This window comes from Eleginops maclovinus, chromosome 20 (genome assembly GCF_036324505.1).
Source record: "Eleginops maclovinus isolate JMC-PN-2008 ecotype Puerto Natales chromosome 20, JC_Emac_rtc_rv5, whole genome shotgun sequence".
Taxonomy (NCBI): Eukaryota; Metazoa; Chordata; class Actinopteri; order Perciformes; family Eleginopidae; genus Eleginops; species Eleginops maclovinus.
The window spans coordinates 190678-210932 of NC_086368.1; the positions used below are offsets into that span (position 1 = coordinate 190678).

The 20255-nt window shown below is 43.5% G+C and overlaps 12 non-coding genes across 12 annotated transcripts; 9 read left to right on the forward strand and 3 right to left on the reverse strand.

Annotated features, from left to right (window-relative positions):
- The first annotated feature begins 245 nt into the window (after positions 1-245).
- On the forward strand, positions 246-317 carry trnac-gca (transfer RNA cysteine (anticodon GCA)). The gene has a single exon. It is a non-coding gene; the product is annotated as a tRNA-Cys (tRNA).
- Positions 318-6424: 6107 nt separating this feature from the next.
- Positions 6425-6497, forward strand: trnac-gca (transfer RNA cysteine (anticodon GCA)). The gene has a single exon. It is a non-coding gene; the product is annotated as a tRNA-Cys (tRNA).
- Positions 6498-6549: 52 nt separating this feature from the next.
- On the forward strand, positions 6550-6621 carry trnah-gug (transfer RNA histidin (anticodon GUG)). Its single transcript has one exon. It is a non-coding gene; the product is annotated as a tRNA-His (tRNA).
- A 220-nt stretch (positions 6622-6841) lies between these two features.
- On the forward strand, positions 6842-6913 carry trnac-gca (transfer RNA cysteine (anticodon GCA)). Its single transcript has one exon. It is a non-coding gene; the product is annotated as a tRNA-Cys (tRNA).
- A 210-nt stretch (positions 6914-7123) lies between these two features.
- trnar-acg (transfer RNA arginine (anticodon ACG)) lies at positions 7124-7196 on the forward strand. Its single transcript has one exon. It is a non-coding gene; the product is annotated as a tRNA-Arg (tRNA).
- Positions 7197-13117: 5921 nt separating this feature from the next.
- On the reverse strand, positions 13118-13189 carry trnad-guc (transfer RNA aspartic acid (anticodon GUC)). The gene has a single exon. It is a non-coding gene; the product is annotated as a tRNA-Asp (tRNA).
- Positions 13190-13452: 263 nt separating this feature from the next.
- Positions 13453-13525, forward strand: trnav-aac (transfer RNA valine (anticodon AAC)). The gene has a single exon. It is a non-coding gene; the product is annotated as a tRNA-Val (tRNA).
- A 622-nt stretch (positions 13526-14147) lies between these two features.
- On the forward strand, positions 14148-14220 carry trnav-cac (transfer RNA valine (anticodon CAC)). Its single transcript has one exon. It is a non-coding gene; the product is annotated as a tRNA-Val (tRNA).
- An 819-nt stretch (positions 14221-15039) lies between these two features.
- On the reverse strand, positions 15040-15111 carry trnad-guc (transfer RNA aspartic acid (anticodon GUC)). Its single transcript has one exon. It is a non-coding gene; the product is annotated as a tRNA-Asp (tRNA).
- Positions 15112-15374: 263 nt separating this feature from the next.
- Positions 15375-15446, forward strand: trnav-aac (transfer RNA valine (anticodon AAC)). The gene has a single exon. It is a non-coding gene; the product is annotated as a tRNA-Val (tRNA).
- Positions 15447-19098: 3652 nt separating this feature from the next.
- trnae-cuc (transfer RNA glutamic acid (anticodon CUC)) lies at positions 19099-19171 on the forward strand. The gene has a single exon. It is a non-coding gene; the product is annotated as a tRNA-Glu (tRNA).
- An 819-nt stretch (positions 19172-19990) lies between these two features.
- trnad-guc (transfer RNA aspartic acid (anticodon GUC)) lies at positions 19991-20062 on the reverse strand. Its single transcript has one exon. It is a non-coding gene; the product is annotated as a tRNA-Asp (tRNA).
- Positions 20063-20255: the final 193 nt, after the last annotated feature.

Consider the following 20255-nt stretch of genomic DNA (forward strand, 5'->3'; position numbering starts at 1 on the left):
TGAATTTTGGGGTAAAGGGGGAGTTCACCATTTTGAACGGTACTTCTCTACCAACTGTTCGTAAGAGTCAATGAACATCTGAAACGAAGAACAATACCGTTATGGCCCTTTATCATGAAACCAAGCGAATATGAAGTAACTTGTTTTAAGCCTAAGTTTGCTTTTGACTTCTGCTCATTTGAGCTTTAGTTTTACTTACAGTAATTCCCATCCTATCAGTATATGGCTTAGATATGTCAGGCATAGAGGGTATAGCTCAGTGGTAGAGCATTTGACTGCAGATCAAGAGGTCTCCAGTTAAAATCTGGATGCCCCCTTGTTTGTTTGCCTTCAAACTGATACGTGTAAACTACTGCCAAAACAACAGTGGCAGTGGACGTATAGTGCAGTGTTCTTAAATTTTTTGTCTGACGACCCCACAAAAAAAACGGGAGGGGTTTTGTGACCCCACTTTCCCAAAAGTGTGTAATGGACTCACGTTTCCGTAGCAACCGATTTTTTTGTTCCAATCCAAACAAATTAACAATGTATGACGTTTTTTTTTTAAGGGAAAAGGAACGATTTTTGTGTGAATTAATTTACGAGTTTGCGTCCCCAAATATTTGAGTGATAGCATACATTTTGAAAGAAACAGCAATGCCATCTGCAGTTTGGTTGTTTTGGGGCGGGCTGTAAATCGCGTTGCCAGGACAACGTTATGCATTGCAAACCCATGGTAACGACTGTCAATCAAGCAAAAAAAATAGGCAATGTGTAAGAAAAGCCGGGCGGCAACAATTTATTAACGCAAACAAGAACTGGAACAAAAAAAGGGCAATGAAACAAATTCCAAATCAAACGAGTAAAGAGTCACAGAGAGGGGTGTATGTGGAACGATCTCACTTCCTCTTATACGGACGCCATGTCAATGAAAAAGGATGGCCCTGCTTCCGCGAGCATACAGGTCAATCGGGGATCGATGCTGCTCACACAACACGAAGATTCTCCTCCATGCTGTTGAACGACATCTGTATTTGTTCTTTAGTAGGCCAGGGACGAAAATGTCTTTTCGCACAGAAAGGTTGATCCAAAGGGCGTGAGGATGTCCATGGCACCCTTTGGACAACCCGGGGTATTCCTGCACAACTGACAGCCAAATCATCTAGAGTTTTTGAGCAAACGACGCCTGCAATGGCGGTCGCGACAGCTCAATCACCCGCATCCCGAGCTCAGATGGCAGTGTTTGAGGAGCAGTTGGTGAATGGTTGTCGTACCCATCAAAAGGCTCTACATTCTCCGTGAGGAAATACTTTTTGAATTTGGTCGAGGAACTACGAAGATACAGGTTATTGCCCTTTTTTCAATAATTTGGGCATTCATGTCACTCTCCAAAAAGTCGTGCAGCCCGAGAACATTTCAAAGTCCCCACTCTCTGCACGGGCTGCCCAACGCTGCAATTTTTTTGTGAAAGCATTCACTTTGTCTGAGAGGGTCAGGATGTTTGTGCTGGGGCCTTGTAGTGACAGGTTGAGACAAATTTAAAATTTGTCAAATATGCACGCCAGTATGCAAGACTGAATAACCATCTCGAGTCAGTGAGATGGTCTGCAAAGGGAATGCACGTCTGAGGGGAAGGTGCGCACCTCGTTTCGCAACTCGAACGGGCGTGTAAGAACTTTGCCCCGTGAAAGCCACCTTACCTCTTGAATGAAAAAAAAGGGGATTCTTTGGGCAGACCCCATTTCCGGGCAGAGAAGGGCGAAGAGTCTGAATTTAAAGGGCGCGATTTGATCGAATTCACTTTTTGGATTGCTGTTGAAGAACATTGTTAAGCTCGGGTTTCAAGTGTCTTGGATGCCAGGCCTCCCTATGGATAAGCAGTGTGTAACTTGACATGGGGGTGCAACCTAAGGACCTTGGCTTTCACCCTTTGTGTTTCCCATCATAGCCCCGGCACCGTCAGTGCATATGCTTATGCATTTATCACCAATCCAGGCCTGTCCCCCTCCATCCAACCATTAAGACAGTTAAAAATGTCTCCACCAGTACATCTTCCTTCCTCGGGGAGCACACAGCATGTCCTCATGCAGTTTTCCCCTCATGACTGTAGCGAATGAAAACCATTAAATGGCTACATTAGTCAAGTCAGTAACTCTCTAACTGCAAAGAAAACCGCTGTTTTTCACTCTCTCGATGAGCGGCATTTCATATCATTAGCGATGTCGTTAATGCGTTTGACATGGTATCATTGGAAGGGAATCTGTTTAAGCACACTTGCGATCTTTTTACCATGCATTGCGTGGTTCACGCAATTTCTGCAGGAAGGGTGAGGCTTTCAGCAATTGTGGGGGGTTTGGGTTTTGTGCTTTGCTACAAGGTGGGCCACTTTGTATGACGCTGCCAAGGGTTTGGTGGCACAGTAGCTTTGGGTAATGCACAACGGGCTTTTGCCCTGCAGCGCAGCTTCTTTCGTAAAAAAAATGTCATGGGTTCTGAGCACATCTGGATGTCGGCTTTCGAGATTCGTCTCATTTTTGTGGGCTTTAAACTTTCATGTGCCAGAACATCGCCGCAAATAACACCCTGTGGTGGTCGACTCATGTTTTTACCTGGCACGTGAATCCATATTTAAGAAATTCCTTCAGGTATCGCGACGCCTCGTTTGGGTCTTTTTTATTCTCACCACCGGCCAAACCCTTTTCCCATCTGAGGATCGCGAGGAGTAGGGGCACAACTGGGGGAGATGGCACATTCTGAGCTCAAATCATTGTTTTTTACACCACCTGTCCATTTTTTATGAAAGTTATAACTAGGCTAGGGCTAAAAAAGTGGCTAGTATCACAACGTGGCTAGTAACGTGCGATTAACTATGACGTTTTTGTAAAAAAAAACCCGGGGAAGAAATGAGTTTGAACTTGGGGGCAGATTGTTACATTGTTCTATCATAGGACCAATAAACGATTCGAAAAGCCATTTAAACTGGCAACTTTTTTTTTTTCTCCTCTCTCCCCCCTCTTAACAGCTGTAGGGAAAGGGGAAAAAAGGCAGATTTCATTGTATTGACATTTTTTTTCGTTGTTTTACCAGGTGTTATAACACTAATTTCCGACTGAAAATAACAAATAATTTTGCACCCCACGAAGTTTTTGTGGCCGACCCCGTTGGGGTCGCGACCCCAAATTTTAAGAAACACTGGTATAGTGGTTAGTACTCTCTTTCGTTGTGGCCGCACAACCCCGGTTTTGAATCCGGGTTCACGGCAGCAGTTTGTAGGCTGCAAAAATTTTTTGGGTTTTAAACCTACGGGGCCCCCATTATTTCATTTTAAGTTTAAACCCCGGCTAAATTTCCCTTAAAAAGGGTTTAGGGGGCCAAAAAGGAAAAGCTTTTTAAAAACTAGGGATAAAAAAAAATTTTCCGGGTTTTAAACCCGGCTAGTTTTGGTTTATATTTACCAAAAAATTACTTTTCCTCTTTAAAAAAGTACTTCTCAAAAACCCCCTGTAAAAGTACCACGGAAATAAAAGAACGACATAAAAAGGGTTTCAAGGGGAGTTTACCTTTTTCGAACGGTACTTCTCAAACCAAACTTTTCGCAGAGTCAATAAACATTAAAAAGAAGAAAAATTTGGCCTGTTAGGCCCCTTTCCCATCAAAAAACCCCAAGCGAATATAAAGTAAATTTTGTTTTTTTTTTAATTTTTTTTATGTCCCCCTTTTGCACATTTTTGAAGGGCCCAAGGGGATTTTAACCATTTCGAAGGGTACTTCTCTCCCAACCTTTTTGTCAGAGTCAATGAACTTCTAAAAGAAGAACAATGCTTTTAAGGCCCTTTCATCAAAAACCCAAAGGAAAATTATAAAAGTATTATTTTTTGTTTTTGATTTTCTGCCATTTGATTTTTAGTTTTATTTACATAATTCCCGCCAAACCCACCCACGGAAAGCATATTGAAGGCCCAAGGGGATTTTCCCCTTTTTTAAAACGGAAACCTTCTCTACCAACAGTTAAAAAAAGATTTAAATGAAAAACTGAAAAAGAACAATCCTTTTAATGGCCCTTCCATGAAACCAAGCGAATAAAAAATTTTTTAAAAATGTTTGCTTTTGACTTCTGCTCATTTGAGTTTTAAATTTTTTTTTACATAATTCCCACCTATCGGTTTTTTTGGCTTAGATTTTTGTCCAGGCATAGGGGTATAGAAAAAAAAGGGGGAGAGCATTTGACTGCAGATCAAGGGGTTTCTCCTTTAAAATCTGGATGCCCCCTTGTTTTTTTTGCCTTCAAACTGATAGGGTGTAAACAAATTTCCAAAACAACAGTGGGGGGTCTTTAAAGTGGTTAGTACTCTGCTTGGGGCCGAGCAAACCCCGGGTTTCGAATCCCGGTTTCACGGCACATTTTTTGGGCTGCTCAAATTTTTGGGCTTTGGGCCTACAGCATCTTTAAATTTTCACCCTTTAAACCTTTTGAATGTTTATATTTTTTTAAAAACAGGGTTAGTGGCGAAAAGGGGAAAAACGCGTCTGACTACGGATCAGAAGACCCCAGGTTCGGACCCCTGGCTAGCTGGTTAATTTAGCCAAAAAATCATTGTTCCTCATTAATAAAAGTACTTCAAAAAAAAGTTGTAGAAGTCCACTGAATAAAGAACACATAATAAAGGGTAAAGGGAGTTTACCATTTCGAAGGGTACTTCTTACCAAAATGTTTTAAGGTCAAGAACATCAAAAACGAAAAAAAAAGTTTTATGGCCTTCATCATGAAACAAAGCGAATGAAGTAATTTGTTTTTAGCCAATTTTGCTTTTGATTTGCTCTTTGATTTAGTTTTATTAACAGTAATTCCCAGGCCATTTTTGGGGCTTAGATTTCAGGCTAGGGGGTTGCCGTGGTAACTTTTGACGCGATCAAGGGCCCATTCAATCTGGATCCCCCCCTTGTTTGTTTGCCTTCAAACTTTAGTGTAAACTACTGCCAAAAAACGGGGCCCGGATCGCAAGTGGTTAGTACCTGGTTGTGGCCGCAGCAACCCCGGTTCGAGTCCGGCAGGGCAGAAGTTTGTACTGCTCAATGTTTGGTTTTACCTACGCATATTATTTATTTTTAATTTTTAAAATGCTTTTTTTTTCCTTTAAAAACAGGTTTGACGCAAGGAAACGCGTCTGACTACGGATCAAAGATTCCGGGTTCGACTCCGGGCTAGCTCGGTTTATTTAGCCAGTAAATCACTTGTTCCCATTAAAAAAGTATTTCCAAAAAAACCGTCTGAAAAAGTACCACGGAATAAAAGAACGACTAATGAAGGGTCAAGGGGGAGTTTACCATTTCGAACGGTATTTCTCTACCAAACTTTTCGCAGGTCAATGAACATTACAACAAAAACAATGCTGTTTGGCCCTTACATAAAAAAAGCAAATTTAAAAGTATTTGTTTTGCTTTTGACTTCTCCTTTGAGTTTTATTTTATTTACAGAAATTCCCCGCATCTCACGAAGAAATTTTAAAAAGGGTAAATGGGATTTACCATTCGAAGGGTATTCTTACCAACTGTTGTAAAGTCAATAACATCGAAACGAAGAACAATGCGTTATGGCCCTTCATCATAAAACCAAGCGTTTTGAAAAATTTTTTTTTACCTAAGTTGTTTTGCTTCGTCATTTGACTTAGTTTTTTTAAGAAATTTCCCACACCATCAGTAATGGTTTTTTTTTTTTTTTTTTTTTTTTTTTTTTTTTTTTTTTTTTTAGATATGTGGGCTAGGGGTTTTAATTCAGTGTAGAGAATTTGAAGCTCAGTAAGGGGTTTTCCCGGGGTCAAACTGGAGGGCCCCTTGTTTTTTTGCCTTAAAAATGAAAAAGTGTAAACTACTGCCAAAACAACAGTGGCCGTGATCGTATAGTGGTTAGTACTCTGCGTTGTGGCCGCAGCAACCCCGGTTCGAATCCGGGTCATGCAGCAGTTTGTAGGCTGCTCAAATGTTTTGGCTTTAACCTACTGTGTCATTATTTCAATTTTAAGTGTTTGAACCCTGCTAAATTCCTTAAAATGAGGGTTAGTGGCGCAATGGATAACGCGTATGACTACGGATCAGGTGATTCCAGGTTTGACTACTGGCTAGCATCTGTTATATTTAGCCAGTAAATCACTTGTTCCTCATTAATAAAAGTACTTCTCAAAAACTGTCGGTAAAAGTACCACTGGAATGAAGAACGACATAATGAAGGGTCAATGGGAGTTTACCATTTCGAACGGTACTTCTCAACCAACTGTTCGTAAGAGTCAATGAACATCTGAAACGAAGAACAATACCGTTATGGCCCTTTATCATGAAACCAAGCGAATATGAAGTATTATGTTTGCTTTTGACTTCTGCTCATTTGAGCTTTAGTTTTATTTACAGTAATCCGAGCCTATCAGTATATGGCTTAGATATGTCAGGCATAGGGGGTATAGCTCAGTGGTAAAGCATTTTGACTGCAGATCAAGAGGTCTCAAGTTCAAATCTGGATGCCCCCTTGTTTGTTTGCCTTCAAACTGATACGTGTAAACTACTGCCAATACAACAGTGGCCGTGATCGTATAGTGGTTAGTACTCTGCGTTGTGGCCGCAGCAACCCCGGTTCGAATCCGGGTCACGGCAGCTGTTTGTAGGCTGCTCAAATGTTCAAACTGTTCGTCAGAGTCAATGAACATCTGAAACGAAGAACAATGCTGTTATGGCCCTTCATCATGAAACCAAACGAATATGAAGTAACTTGTTTATAGCATAAGTTTGCTTTTGACTTCTGCTCATTTGAGCTTTAGTTTTATTTACAGTTATTAACAGCCTATCAGTATATGGCTTAACTTTGTCAGATATAGGGGGTATAGCTCAGTGGTACAGCATTTGACTGCAGGTCAAGAGGTCTCCAGTTCAAATCTGGATGCCCCCTTGTTTGTTTGCCTTCAAACTGATACGTGTAAACTACTGCCAAAACAACAGTGATCGTATAGTGGTTAGTACTCTGCGTTGTGGCCGCAGCAACCCCGGTTCGAATCCGCGTCACGGCAGCAGTTTGTAGGCTGCTCAAATGTTTTGGCTTTAGCCTACTGCATCATTATTTCATCTTTAACTATTTGAATGCTATATTTTTTTAAAAACAGGGTTAGTGGCGCAATGGATAAAGCGTCTGACTACGGATCAGAAGATTCCAGGTTCGACTCCTGGCTAGCTCGGTTATATTTAGCCAGTAAATCACTTGTTTCTCATTAATAAAAGTACTTCACAAAAACCGTCTGTAAAAGTACCACTGGAATGAAGAACGACATAATGAAGGGTCAATGGGAGTTTACAATTTCGAACGGTATTTCTCCAGCAACTGTTCGTCAGAGTCAATGAACATCTGAAACGAAGAACAATGCTGTTATGGCCCTTTATCATGAAACCAGGCGAATATATGAAGTAACTTGTTTTTAGCCTAAGTTTGCTTTTGACTCTGCTCATTTGAGCTTTGGTTTTATTTACAGTAATTCCCAGCCTATCAGTATATGGCTTAGATATGTCAGGCATAGGGGGTATAGCTCAGTGGCAGAGCATTTGACTGCAGATCAAGAGGTCTCCAGTTCAAATCTGGATGCAAACTGATATGTACTTTTGTCACGAATGTTATAATGAGGACTCTTTGCAAAACAACCTTTGTCAAATCGTCTGCATACATGCATATAAATGACCGTTGGAAACAGCATACACCGTTGGAAAGTTCAGGGACGTGCTTATCCGAATGTGTTTCCACCTGCCTCTTAGTTTTTGAGTTCATCGAATTGTCAAAAAAGATCAACTGTTATTTATCAACCCCGGTCTTCTGAGTGACAAGCAGAGAAACAATGCACTATAATAACGAGGAGTACTCTGGCGTGAACTCTGGCACGTGGGCAGAAGGTGGCGCTCTTCGAGAGGTCAATGGTCTAATAGGGGATAGCATCTGGGTTCAGTATACCAAATGCTATCCTGCTGTCATAATAGTCCATGACAATGCAGCTTAGACTGAATCCAGTTTAAAATCTCTCTGAGTCTCAGTATCACCATGTGGTCTGTCGTTTGGAACGTTTACAATTAAATACAAATGTTAGAAGTACGCACAATCGCGCATTTACCTCTTTTCAGCAGTTTCCTTAGTGTAGCGGTCATCACGGTCGTCTCACACGCGATAGGTCCCCGGCTCTAAACCGGGCGGAAACAATCTTCTTTGATCCTGATTAACTTCAAATAACTCCACCAAGAAAAGTTCTCAGAAAAGCAGATAGTGTAACAAAATCTTTCAGGAATATGCTGTATATTCTGTCTCTAGGTTTGTTGCTAAAATCGCCTATTATGTGGTCAAATACTGCCATCTAGTGGCCAAGTTAGGTATCGGTTTTAATTTAGTCAGTAAGTTACGTTCAGTGTGGTTAGTGTGCAAACGGTAAACGAGGGAGAAAGACGTGCTGTTTCTGTTGCTCGCAATGCACTCGATACAGGACAATCTTTTCACAAGAATACTGTGTCAAGTAAACGCTCTGAAAGCCTCTTCAGACTCCTTGGATCAGTTTGTTTAACTCGCTGTCTAGGCTGTGTAGCACCACACATAGCTGAGGGCAGAAGAGTGAAAAGATTAGTCAACACATCAAGTTATTCACCAAGAGCTACATCTCTAACCAGTCAAGATGTCAGATGCACATAACTCCCCTCCCGTCTCCCAAATGGAAGTTAGATCAAAGTGTGGATCAGCAAAAACGTCAGCTTCACACCGGTCAAGCAAGTCAAGTGCTAGCATGGCTGCAGTCCGAGCACGGGCTGTAGCTGAAGCTGCCCGCGTCAAAGCCGAGTTTGCCAAACGCCAAATCGATATGGAGGTCGAGAAGGCACGGATTGAAGCAAGGCTGAATGCTCTAAAGCAGGAGGGTGAGGCTGAAGCAGCCCTCGCTGCAGCAAGAGTCCTTGAGGCGGCAGCTGAAGGCCCAGATGACCGTGAGTTGACCACTCCAGCTATCCCATTAACAACGCATGATCCAGTCAAACGCGTTGCAGAATACATCAAAACTCACTTTAAAGATGAGCCTGAACCTGAGATGGAAGAAAGGCCTCAGCAAGAATCTCAGCCTAGGTACAGTGTGCCACCACCAGTCACTCAGTACACACCTGGGTGGGCTACAGGGACCCCAGCTGGATGGCATCCTCATCGAGCCCCACCTGTCTTTAACATAGGTACCAGAACAGACAACACAAATTCACAAAGCAGATCAATGTCCAGAACAACAGAATTCTCAGATCTCGCCACTTACCTTGCACGCCGCGATCTTCTAACCACTGGGTTCAAGGTCTTTGACAACAAACCAGAGACTTATTTGTCCTGGAAGTCTATGTTTTGCAATGGCATCGAAGGACTAAACCTCAAAGCCAGCGAGGAGCTCAATCTACTCACAAAATGGCTGGACGGGGAGTCGCTTCAACATGCCCTGAGGATTAGAGCAGTTCATGTGAACAATCCAGAGACAGGCCTCTGGCGTCTGTGGCAGCGGCTGGACAAGAATTACGGTTCATCAGAAGCCATTGAGGCGTCCCTGTTTAAGCGTCTGGAAAGTTTCCCCCGGATCTTCTACAAAGACAACCACCTGCTGCAAGAACTCGCTGACCTCCTTCTTGAGCTACAAGCAGCGAAGAACGAAGGCTATCTACCAGGCCTCAGTTTTCTTGATACGTCGAGAGGAATAAACCCCATAGTTGAAAAGCTACCGAATAATCTCCAAGAGGCTTGGATCAAGCAAGGATCAAGATATAAGAAAGAACATAATGCTTTATATCCACCCTTTTCTTATTTTGTCGAGTTTCTGAACAGTCATGCTGAAATGAAAACAGACCCCAGCTTTATGCTTCAAGGCTACAACACGCCACATCCCAAAGCAGAAAAAGCACAAGAGAAGCAGACAAAGATTAGAACACCCATCACAGCAAACAAAACAGAAATCGACACGCCTGATGCAAATGCTTATACACCACCTCTTGATCCAGATAAACAATGTCCCATTCACAAGAAGCCACATTCTCTTGCTAAATGTCGGGGCTTTAGAATGAAGACATTGGACGAGAGAAAAGGTTTACTCAAAGAGCATTCCATCTGCTACAAATGTTGCATATCTACAAGGCACAGGGCAAAAGACTGCAAAGCAGTGATTCACTGTTCAGAGTGCAACAGCAACAGTCACGTGTCAGCACTGCATGCTGGCCCACTGCCCTGGTCAGTCAAAGATCCAAAGACACCTACAGAGGGTCAAGGCGGGGAGCCAGACAACCCACACTACATTGAAACCTCCTCCAGTTGCACAGAGGTATGTGGAAAGGGGCTACAGGGAAAGTCATGCTCGAAGATTTGCCTGGTCTATGTTTATCCAACCAAGTTCCCTGAAAAGAAGAAGAAAATGTATGCAATGTTAGATGACCAGAGCAATGTATCACTGGCAAGGTCTTCCTTTTTTGATATGTTTGACGTACAAAGTGAAGCTCTACCATATACAATGAAGACATGCTCTGGCATAACGAACACCAGCGGAAGAAGAGTCAACGGCTTCATCATTGAGGGGATGGATGGGAAAGCACCTATGCCATTACCGACACTCACTGAATGTAACCAGATTCTGGATAATAGGAGAGAAATACCTACGCCTGAGGCTGCAGCTCATCACCCTCATCTGAAGCCCATCGCGTCTCTGATACCTCCACTGGATCCCTCTGCAGAGATCCTTCTCCTCCTAGGCAGGGATATCATCAGGGCACACAAGGTACGCAGTCAGGTGAACGGCCCACATGATGCACCTTACGCTCAATGTCTTGATCTGGGGTGGGTGATCATAGGGGACGTTTGCCTCAGAGGAGCTCACAAACCCACTGTGAGTTCTTTCAAGACCAGCATACTTGAAAATGGGCGACCCAGTTTCCTCACCCCCTGTGAGAGCAGAATTCACGTCAGGGAGAGGTACACAGACACCTGCCCCCTAGGTGAAAAGACGCAGACTAAGGAGGATGTAGGCAAACTCATATTCAAGCAAACAGCCGATGATGACAAGCTGGCACAATCAAATATACGCCTGCACAAGATCTCATCCAACAGTTCGACTATCACAAGCGCCTTTCCAGATGAAGATCTGGCCACCGGACTACAGGGCCTGGGTCTTGGACAAAGCACACCATCTATGCAGCGTACCCTAGGATTAGGATGGGACTTGTCCACAGACCTGTTCATGTTTCAGGTGACCACCAATGAGAAGCCATTTACAAAGCGTGGAGTGCTATCAGTCATCAACAGCCTGTTCGACCCCCTCGGCTTTGCGGTGCCTGTCAGCATTGAAGGTCGTGTCATTCTGAGAGACATCTCTTCTGATGTCTGTGACTGGGACGAACAGCTGCCAGAAGAGAAGCAAGGTATGTGGGAAAGATGGAAAGATTCTTTAAAGCACTTACAGCAGCTTAGCATCCCAAGGATGTACACCTCAATCCCTTCGTCCGCAGCACAGAGGAAAGAGGTAATCATATTCTGTGATGCATCCATAAAAGCAGTGGGTGCTGTTGCTTATTTGAAGCTTACCAACGCTGAGGGTGACAGTGAAGCGGGCTTCCTCTTCGGTAGAGCGAAACTCGCTCCAAAACCAGCACCACCAGGCCAGTTTGAAAGCCGTGACCTCTTCAGAGGGCAGTGGCGGCGCGTGCAGTACATGGCTGAGGTCTTCTGGGCACGATGGTGAAAAGAATACATCAGCGGGCTCCAAGACCGACGGATATGGCGGACACCGAGACCGAACCTACAAGAAGGAGACGTGGTCCTGCTGAAGGATGGTCAGGAGAAGAGGAATGACTGGCCCATCGGACTCGTCAACAAAACCTTTTTCAGTGAGGATGGCAGAGTCAGGAAAATAGAGGTCAAAGTCATGCGGAAGGGCGAACAGAGACTCTTCCTACGGCCTATAAGTGAAGTCGTCCTTCTGGTTTCTAAGGACACTGCTTAAGAGACTTTGAACTACTTTTATATCCTTTTCAAATATTCTACATAAGTTTGTTTGGGTGACATCCTTAAGATGTCAAGCGGGGAGTATTCTGTCTCTAGGTTTGTTGCTAAAATCGCCTATTATGTGGTCAAATACTGCCATCTAGTGGCCAAGTTAGGTATCGGTTTTAATTTAGTCAGTAAGTTACGTTCAGTGTGGTTAGTGTGCAAACGGTAAACGAGGGAGAAAGACGTGCTGTTTCTGTTGCTCGCAATGCACTCGATACAGGACAATCTTTTCACAAGAATACTGTGTCAAGTAAACGCTCTGAAAGCCTCTTCAGACTCCTTGGATCAGTTTGTTTAACTCGCTGTCTAGGCTGTGTAGCACCACACATAGCTGAGGGCAGAAGACTGTAGTTATAGGGGCTCGAAGGACTCAAGAATTCTTCAAAAGGCTCTTTCCAATTCCAAAGAATATCCCCAGTAATGGTCAGCAGTTCAATGTTGAGTCTTTTCAAGACAATTGTTGGTTGACCGTAGGTGGCGCTCTTCGAGAGTTTACAGGTCATACAAAGGATAGCATTCTGGATCAGCATACATTTGCTGTCACGAAAGTCCGTGACAATAAAGCTGTGTGACCTGTTACTCTATCTGGTTTGCTGAATCCAGTTTAAAATCTCTCTGAGTCTCAGAATCACCGTGTGGTCCGTAGTTTGGAAAGTTGACAATTGAATATGAATGTTTCATCTACGCTGGACCGTGCATTTAACCTTTTCAGCAGTTTCTGTAGTGTAGAGGTCATCACGTTCGCATAACACGCGAAAGGTCCATGGCTCAAAACCGGGCAGATTCACACTTCTTTGATCCCGAGGAACTTCAAAGGCTCAAAATCCACCAAGAAAAGATGTCGTGGTCATCAATTGTACTTGTCCTTCGATGATTTTAATCATGCACATAGAAGGTTTGTCATGAATGTTATAATGATGACTCTTTGCAAAACAACCTTTGTCAAACCGTCTATGTATGGCAGTTGGAAACGGCATACACCATTGGGATCTGCTTATCTGAATCTGTTTCCACGGGCCTCTTAGTTTGCGAGTTGATCGATTTGTGAATAAAGACCAGATGTTATTGATCATTCTCCCCGTCGGGGAATCGAACCCCGGTCTTCTGCGTGACAAGCAGAGATACTGTCCACTATACTAACGAGGAGTACTCTGGCGTGAACTCTGGCACGTGGACAGTAGGTGGCGCTCTTCGAGACGTCAATGGTCATATAGGGGATAGCATCTGGGTTCAGTATACCAAATGCTATCCTGCTGTCATGATAGTCCATGACACTGCAGTTGGGACTGAATCCAGTTTAAAACCTCTCTGTGTCTCAGAAATGAACATGTGGTCCATAGTGTGCATAATTGAAAAATGAATATGAATGTTTCATCTACGCTGCACCATGCATTTAATCTTTTTCAGCAGTTTCCGTAGTGTAGTGGTCATCACGTTCGCCTAACACGCGAAAGGTCCCCGGCTCAAAACCGGGCGGAAACACTGTTCTTTGATTCCGAAGAACTTCAAAGACTCAAACTCCACCAAGAAAAGTTGCCGTGGTCATCGATTGTACTTTTCCTTCGATGATTTCAAGCATGCACGTAGTACCTTTGTCACGAATGTTATAATGAGGACTCTTTGCAAAACAACCTTTGTCAAATCGTCTGCATACATGCATATAAATGACCGTTGGAAACAGCATACACCGTTGGAAAGTTCAGGGACGTGCTTATCCGAATGTGTTTCCACCTGCCTCTTAGTTTTTGAGTTCATCGAATTGTCAAAAAAGATCAACTGTTATTTATCAACCCCGGTCTTCTGCGTGACAAGCAGAGATACAATCCACTATACTAACGAGGAGTACTCTGGCGTGAACTCTGGCACGTGGGCAGAAGGTGGCGCTCTTCGAGAGGTCAATGGTCTAATAGGGGATAGCATCTGGGTTCAGTATACCAAATGCTATCCTGCTGTCATAATAGTCCATGACAATGCAGCTTAGACTGAATCCAGTTTAAAATCTCTCTGAGTCTCAGTATCACCATGTGGTCTGTCGTTTGGAACGTTTACAATTAAATACAAATGTTAGAAGTACGCACAAACGCGCATTTACCTCTTTTCAGCAGTTTCCGTAGTGTAGTGGTCATCACGGTCGCCTCACACGCGATAGGTCCCCGGCTCGAAACCGGGCGGAAACAATCTTCTTTGATCCTGATTAACTTCAAATAACTCCACCAAGAAAAGTTCTCAGAAAAGCAGATAGTGTAACAAAATCTTTCAGGAATATGCTGTAGTTATAGGGGCTCGAAGGACTCAAGAATTCTTCAAAAGGCTCTTTCCAATTCCAAAGAATATCCCCAGTAATGGTCAGCAGTTCAATGTTGAGTCTTTTCAAGACAATTGTTGGTTGACCGTAGGTGGCGCTCTTCGAGAATTTACAGGTCATACAAAGGATAGCATTCTGGATCAGCATACATTTGCTGTCACGAAAGTCCGTGACAATAAAGCTGTGTGACCTGTTACTCTATCTGGTTTGCTGAATCCAGTTTAAAATCTCTCTGAGTCTCAGAATCACCGTGTGGTCCGTAGTTTGGAAAGTTGACAATTGAATATGAATGTTTCATCTACGCTGGACCGTGCATTTAACCTTTTCAGCAGTTTCTGTAGTGTAGAGGTCATCACGTTCGCATAACACGCGAAAGGTCCATGGCTCAAAACCGGGCAGATTCACACTTCTTTGATCCCGAGGAACTTCAAAGGCTCAAAATCCACCAAGAAAAGATGTCGTGGTCATCAATTGTACTTGTCCTTCGATGATTTTAATCATGCACATAGAAGGTTTGTCATGAATGTTATAATGATGACTCTTTGCAAAACAACCTTTGTCAAACCGTCTATGTATGGCAGTTGGAAACGGCATAAACCATTGGGATCTGCTTATCTGAATCTGTTTCCACGGGCCTCTTAGTTTGCGAGTTGATCGATTTGTGAATAAAGACCAGATGTTATTGATCATTCTCCCCGTCGGGGAATCGAACCCCGGTCTTCTGCGTGACAAGCAGAGATACTGTCCACTATACTAACGAGGAGTACTCTGGCGTGAACTCTGGCACGTGGACAGTAGGTGGCGCTCTTCGAGACGTCAATGGTCATATAGGGGATAGCATCTGGGTTCAGTATACCAAATGCTATCCTGCTGTCATGATAGTCCATGACACTGCAGTTGGGACTGAATCCAGTTTAAAACCTCTCTGTGTCTCAGAAATGAACATGTGGTCCATAGTGTGCATAATTGAAAAATGAATATGAATGTTTCATCTACGCTGCACCATGCATTTAATCTTTTTCAGCAGTTCCGTAGTGTAGTGGTCATCACGTTCGCCTAACACGCGAAAGGTCCCCGGCTCAAAACCGGGCGGAAACACTGTTCTTTGATTCCGAAGAACTTCAAAGACTCAAACTCCACCAAGAAAAGTTGCCGTGGTCATCGATTGTACTTTTCCTTCGATGATTTCAAGCATGCACGTAGTACCTTTGTCACAAATGTTATAATGAGGACTCTTTGCAAAACAACCTTTGTCAAATCGTCTGCATACATGCATATAAATGACCGTTGGAAACAGCATACACCGTTGGAAAGTTCAGGGACGTGCTTATCCGAATGTGTTTCCACCTGCCTCTTAGTTTTTGAGTTCATCGAATTGTCAAAAAAGATCAACTGTTATTTATCAACCCCGGTCTTCTGCGTGACAAGCAGAGATACAATCCACTATACTAACGAGGAGTACTGTGCTGCCTTCAGGCAGATATAAAACATTTTGGGACTTTTATTTAATGTGAAATTTATTTAGCAGGAATACTTTTATTTTGACAGGAATACTTTTATTTTGACATAATGTCACGGTGTTAGAAACAGGAAGTAGGGAGTTGGAAGTTAGTTGGAGCAAGGTTAGCTAATGTTAACATGCTGTGAAAGGGCTCCTTCTCACGAAACGCGGACTCATTTGCCCCAGCAGAGGCATCACTTGTATGTATTCCTTTCTTAATGTTGTTAAACTTTGTTGTAATTTATAATTTCATAGTTTATGTCGAATTCATGTTGTTAAAAGCAGTTATAAAAGTAAATGGTTTAAAAACGATTTTTTGAAGATGTTAGCTAAATGTTAGCTACAGGTCAGTTTAGGCACTGCAGTCAACAGTGAATGTGAAGGTCATTAGCTTAGCTTGTCTAGTTGATGTATGTTAACTTTCCAACCAAGTAGAACCTAATTATATTTCTCATTGTTTTATTTTTAGTTTCACTTTCCTGACTTTGTGAAGAATTTCAATAAAAACTGCATCACGGATAAAGGAAAGTTTAGCTCACTGTCTAGTTAGGTTCCCACACCTTAGTGAGGACAGAACAGTGAAAAAGTGTGATTCAGCTGGAACGCAACATCTCAAGTAGCAAAAAGGAAAATCTAACAAGGAAAATGGCAGAAAGAATGAGTGAGAAGGCTGAGAATGTATCACACAAGTCAAGGACCTCTCGCTTATCTTCATCCAGCGCCGCAGTCAAGGCGCGCGCAGCAGCACAAGCTGCAAAGGTACGGGCTGAGTTTGCAGTGAAAGAAGCAAGGCTTAAAATTGAAAAGGCTGAAAAAGAGGCAGAGCTACAGTTGGGAAAGGCAAAGCTGGAAGCTGAATTAAGCGCACTTGAACAACAAAAAGAGGCAGCCGCAGCTGAAGCATTAGAAGCGGCTGAATATCGAGAGAATTCAGTTAAGTCTGGTTCATCTTCACATGAGGTCCTCCAAGAGGAAATTGTAACACGCACAAAAGAGTATGTTGCAGCACAAACTGAACTGCACCGAGCAAGCATTCCAGTGTCCCACCCTGACCCAGCACATGATGCAGCAATGTCTGAAGAGAGTTACATTACATGGCATCCTTTGTCAGCGATAGGCCCGAACGAGGATGATGTACACGAACAGGGCGAGGCCCCTAGCAGACCACCTGGCCACAGCAAGCCATTGAGTCAGAGTGCGCCTCATACTGGAAACCAAACAATTCCAAATCAAGATAGTGGACGCCCCGAAGTGCCCAAGAAAGCGCATTTCCCTCAGAAACCAGCACTTAACGCAATGACGCCGCCATATTTTCCCAGTTATGTCCCACCAACCTCACGCGTGGCACCTGAAACAGAACACCTGGCACGCTACCTGGCTCGCCGCGATCTAGTGAGTACCAGCCTCTACCAATTCGATGACAAACCCGAAAATTACATGGCGTGGCAGTCATCATTCGATAATGCCACTGCAGGCCTGGGGCTCACATACACTGAATCATTGGATCTGCTCATTAAGTGGCTTGGGCCAGAGTCTGTCAAGCACATTAAATGCTTACGCTCTGTGCATGTAAGGCACCCAGATGTAGCACTACAAAAGACCTGGGAGCGCCTCCAGCAATGTTATGCTGCGCCTGAAGTCATGGAGAAGTCTCTGTTTAAACGACTGGACGAATTCCCAAAAATATCTACAAAAGATTACGAGAAACTGAGAGACCTAGGTGATCTCCTAATGGAACTGCAAGGTGCTAGAGAAGAAGGTTACCTCACCGTTTAATAGGCCTCTCAAGAAGGATCCTGGATGCCATCCTGCTGCAGGAGAATGTCCAGCTCACCCACGACATCTTAAACACTCTCATGGCAGAGGTAGTTGCGATACTCAACGCCAGACCCCTCGTTCCAGTCTCTACTGATCCAGAGTCACCCTTCGTGCTGTCCCCTGCTATGATTCTCACCCAGAAGGTGGGAGTTCCGCCACCACACGGGGACTTCACGGGAAAGGATCTTCTCAGCAGACAATGGAGACAGGTGCAAGCCCTTGCAGATTGTTTCTGGCGTCGCTGGCGGCAGGAGTACCTTCCCACTCTGCAACCCCGGCGGAAGTGGAGGGAGACACGACGGGATGTGAGGGAAGGGGACATTGTGCTCCTGAAGGACAGTCAAGTCGCACGCAATGCGTGGCCCATGGCAAGGATTACAGCGGTCGTCCCTGGCAGGGACGGCAGAGTAAGGAAGGTCGAGCTGAAGACAGCAGGCAAAGAAACCAAGCTGTTCCATAGGCCGGCGTCAGAATTAGTTCTTCTGCTGCCGAAAGACTGAAACTTTAGGCCAGTGAAATTTATTGGTTAATAGTGACCTTTAAGGTCAGACGGGGAGTGTGCTGCCTTCAGGCAGATAAAACATTTTGGGACTTTTATTTAATGTGAAATTCATTTAGCAGGAATACTTTTATTTTGACAGGAATACTTTTATTTTGACATAATGTCACGGTGTTAGAAACAGGAAGTAGGGAGTTGGAAGTTAGTTGGAGCAAGGTTAGCTAATGTTAACATGCTGTGAAAGGGCTCCTTCTCACGAAACGCGGACTCATTTGCCCCAGCAGAGGCATCACTTGTATGTATTCCTTTCTTAATGTTGTTAAACTTTGTTGTAATTTATAATTTCATAGTTTATGTCAAATTCATGTTGTTAAAAAGCAGTTATAAAAGTAAATGGTTTAAAAACGATTTTTTGAAGATGTTAGCTAAATGTTAGCTACAGGACAGGCACTGCAGTCAACAGTGAATGTGAAGGTCATTAGCTTAGCTTGTCTAGTTGATGTATGTTAACTTTCCAACCAAGTAGAACCTAATTATATTTCTCATTGTTTTATTTTTAGTTTCACTTTCCTGACTTTGTGAAGAATTTCAATAAAGACTGCATCACGGATAAAGGAAAGTTTAGCTCACTGTCTAGCTGGGTTCCCACAACTTACTGAGGACAGAACAAGTACTCTGGCGTGAACTCTGGCACGTGGGCAGAAGGTTGCGCTCTTCGAGAGGTCAATGGTCTAATAGGGGATAGCATCTGGGTTCAGTATACCAAATGCTATCCTGCTGTCATAATAGTCCATGACAATGCAGCTTAGACTGATTCCAGTTTAAAATCTCTCTGAGTCTCAGTATCACCATGTGGTCTGTCGTTTGGAACGTTTACAATTAAATACAAATGTTAGAAGTACGCACAAACGCGCATTTACCTCTTTTCAGCAGTTTCCGTAGTGTAGTGGTCATCACGGTCCCCTCTCACGCGATAGGTCCCCGGCTCGAAACCGGGCGGAAACAATCTTCTTTGATCCTGATTAACTTCAAATAACTCCACCAAGAAAAGTTCTCAGAAAAGCAGATAGTGTAACAAAATCTTTCAGGAATATGCTGTAGTTATAGGGGCTCGAAGGACTCAAGAATTCTTCAAAAGGCTCTTTCCAATTCCAAAGAATATCCCCAGTAATGGTCAGCAGTTCAATGTTGAGTCTTTTCAAGACAATTGTTGGTTGACCGTAGGTGGCGCTCTTCGAGAGTTTACAGGTCATACAAAGGATAGCATTCTGGATCAGCATACATTTGCTGTCACGAAAGTCCGTGACAATAAAGCTGTGTGACCTGTTACTCTATCTGGTTTGCTGAATCCAGTTTAAAATCTCTCTGAGTCTCAGAATCACCGTGTGGTCCGTAGTTTGGAAAGTTGACAATTGAATATGAATGTTTCATCTACGCTGGACCGTGCATTTAACCTTTTCAGCAGTTTCTGTAGTGTAGAGGTCATCACGTTCGCATAACACGCGAAAGGTCCATGGCTCAAAACCGGGCAGATTCACACTTCTTTGATCCCGAGGAACTTCAAAGGCTCAAAATCCACCAAGAAAAGATGTCGTGGTCATCAATTGTACTTGTCCTTCGATGATTTTAATCATGCACATAGAAGGTTTGTCATGAATGTTATAATGATGACTCTTTGCAAAACAACCTTTGTCAAACTGTCTATGTATGGCAGTTGGAAACGGCATACACCATTGGGATTTGCTTATCTGAATCTGTTTCCACGGGCCTCTTAGTTTGCGAGTTGATCGATTTGTGAATAAAGACCAGATGTTATTGATCATTCTCCCCGTCGGGGAATCGAACCCCGGTCTTCTGCGTGACAAGCAGAGATACTGTCCACTATACTAACGAGGAGTACTCTGGGGTGAACTCTGGCACGTGGACAGTAGGTGGCGCTCTTCGAGACGTCAATGGTCATATAGGGGATAGCATCTGGGTTCAGTATACCAAATGCTATCCTGCTGTCATGATAGTCCATGACACTGCAGTTGGGACTGAATCCAGTTTAAAACCTCTCTGTGTCTCAGAAATGAACATGTGGTCCATA